Consider the following 2,949-nt stretch of genomic DNA (forward strand, 5'->3'; position numbering starts at 1 on the left):
GCCCTTAATCTGTCTGCGGTGACCAGGCGGTGCACGCATTGTGCATGAAAGTGAAACAAACATGTGGCATGGCGTTAATATCTTTTAAAATTGCAGGTAACACAATAAAATAATCAGGCACATGGCGATACATACAACCAGTTTAAATCCATCAGTATTATAAAAGAAAATGAATATTATTACCATCCTATGTATTTTGTATATTACTGAGAAATTTGGTCTGTCGAGTAAGTAGCTCGAATAAGGTGCTAGTTTGAGATGCTTGCTCCTCCATTTGCATTGTGTGTACAGTACTCCGTGAGCTAGACGAATGGATAAGTCACTGCAGTAAATTGTTGGATTGTCACGATTCAAATGTCTATGAAATGCTGATATTACTAGGTTTAAAATACACTTCATGGATAGCTCTTGTATAGCTGGGCTAGTGGCGCAATGGATAACGCGTCTGACTACGGATCAGAAGATTCTAGGTTCGACTCCTGGCTAGCTCGGTGAAAATTCCTTTTGAAACGACGTGTGGCTAGCCTGGTGTCCAGCCCCTGTGCATCGCAGTTTTAAGCACTCTTCGAAGTTGCATGGCGATTCATTATGGATCGCCATGCAACTCTTCGAATAATGAATCGCCATGCAAATTCGAAGAGTGCTGAAAACTGCGATTCATAGGGCTGGACACCAGGCTGACGTGTGGCCAAGTGGTTTGTGATATGGTGCTTGCTATTGCGTGAAACAGTTTACCTGTTGCTTGGCAACACTTGGTAGTGGAATCCTGAGGGAACTGTTTTTGATGGCGGAGACAAATAACAGACAAATTACCATTACTTGACGAATAGCTTGTTTATACAACTGTTGTATAAAAGCAATATCACATTCAAGGTCGTGCTGTTGTACTGTATATCAGCACGGCTGTGATTATCTTCGGCGAATCACAGCCGTGCTGATATACAGTACAACAGCACGACCTCGAGTGTGATATTGCTTAATTATTCAATCAATCACGGAACAGTCAACCCTCTTGGCGAAGTGTCCTTAGGCAACACATGGCCTGTGCTGTAGCTGACCCATGGAAAAAATAATGAGCAGACGTAGTACTCTGGCCTGAAACATCACATTAATGTTGTACATTAGATCGTTATTTTTTATTTATTTTATTTTATTTTTTTTACTTCAGGGAGGATGCTCTGTCTTGAAACAACGGTTCATTTGTTTTTCTGCTGAATTTGCCCCAAAGTATGCTGAGAAGACATGTCTTCAGAGTGAGGATAGATGACAAGAAGGCAGATACAAATCAAAATGCACAAAGCCAAGCTCTTCTAGTGTAATGAATAGACCACTGAAATCTATGAAGAAGAAAGATTCTAGTGAGTATCATGCAGGAATTTGATCTTGTGAAAGACCCCTACACTGCTTTATCACTGGAAAGTGCATGAATGTAGCACACTAATGGCTTAACTGTGACAGGTGATTGAGATGGAGAAGGAGTTACAGCCAATGCGAGAGAAACTGCAGTCAGACAGACAGTCTACAGAGAAATATGATGAGAAGGTGGAAGAATGGAAGGTATGGTCCTACTAGGGTATTCATCATGAAATCATAGAGTTAAAGCACCCATACTTAATGATGTAACATGATTGTATTTGTTACAGTACTATCTGTTTGGGTAAAAAGGCAAAAAGGATATACAGTAATTAACAAGACAGTAAATGAGTCTCATTCTATTTGATGGGCTATACCAAAACTGTGCACCTGTCCATGTGTAGCCCTCTCCTATCCTTCGCTCCCTTCATCATTAATCTTCCCCTCTACCCCCCACTGATCACTTAGCGTCTTTGGTGATGACATCTGTTCCTGTCACTGTACAGAACAAGGTGGAGGAGGCTGAGAACAAGTACAAGCAGATCCAGGACCAGTTGGAGGGCGTCACCCTGCGCGTCCAGGAGCTCCAGCCCCATTGCACTCAGCTGAAGGCCGAGGCCCAGAAACGCAATGCCCTTCTTAAATCCAGCGAGGTCAGATTTCAGACACTACATTAGACCAAGTGCAAACTGCTGTTTGAAATAGTTTCAGTCACTTTTGTGGAATTATTGGAACTAGTGCAGTGCCCGTTCACGCCGCTGCTGCACAGAGCGCTGTTCGCTTGTTTATTCAAAGTTTATTAATATTGAACGTGTCGCGTGTCCAAATTGCACCAAATCTGACACTGCACTTCCTTGGGTCCCCAGCAATACACCCGCCAAGTGTGAAGTCGATCGGACGAACAGTTCTCGAGATATGCGACGGACACACACACAGACAGACAGACAGACAGAGACAGAGATTCCTTGCTTTATAGTATGATGATTCTGATTATGTCCAGGTAGCCTGAAGCAAACTCTAAAATCCAGATAGTTCAGCTAATAGCTAATTCAGCCAATGCACACGTGAACCTTCATGTAACCTTAATCACCGGGGAAACCAAGACTGCATAAGTGCCTCATTCATGACATGTCAAAGCATAACCAAAGATTGTATATGCTTTGGAAGATGAATTGCCCAACAGCATGTATTCTTCTCTCTAGTTTTGCATCACACGCGATCATTGCATCTCTTTCTTTCCCTTTGCATCTGCTCTTACATTACCATATTTACCTTTCATTTTCTTTCTCTATATCCAAGTATTTCTCTATTTTCAGTATTAGTCACTTGTGTTTACCTACTCTCTGTCCAGTATGCTGCATATTTGTTGTGCTTTTTTTTTTCTTTTACCTATGGCACTGTCTCAACGGCAATTCATTTTGGAAATGCATATCTTATGTACCTGGCAAAACTTCAAATGCACCGCTGGACTGTACAGAATCTGCATTCGTTCTGTTTAAATCCATATCCCCTACCCTGTGTTTTTCTTCCTTCCTCCAATCTTTGCTACCACCTTTCTCATCCCTCCAGCACCAGTCAGACAACCAGAGCAGAGAG

The 2,949-nt window shown here is 42.2% G+C and overlaps 1 non-coding gene across 1 annotated transcript; it reads left to right on the forward strand.

Annotated features, from left to right (window-relative positions):
- The first annotated feature begins 418 nt into the window (after positions 1–418).
- trnar-acg (transfer RNA arginine (anticodon ACG)) lies at positions 419–491 on the forward strand. The gene has a single exon. It is a non-coding gene; the product is annotated as a tRNA-Arg (tRNA).
- The last annotated feature ends 2,458 nt before the right edge of the window (positions 492–2,949 follow it).

The sequence above is a fragment of the Centroberyx affinis genome, unplaced genomic scaffold (assembly GCF_046629955.1).
Source record: "Centroberyx affinis isolate AG114_WGS23_722 - 3 ecotype Tasmania unplaced genomic scaffold, CSIRO-AGI_Caff_v1 ptg002536l_1, whole genome shotgun sequence".
Lineage (NCBI taxonomy): Eukaryota > Metazoa > Chordata > Actinopteri > Beryciformes > Berycidae > Centroberyx > Centroberyx affinis.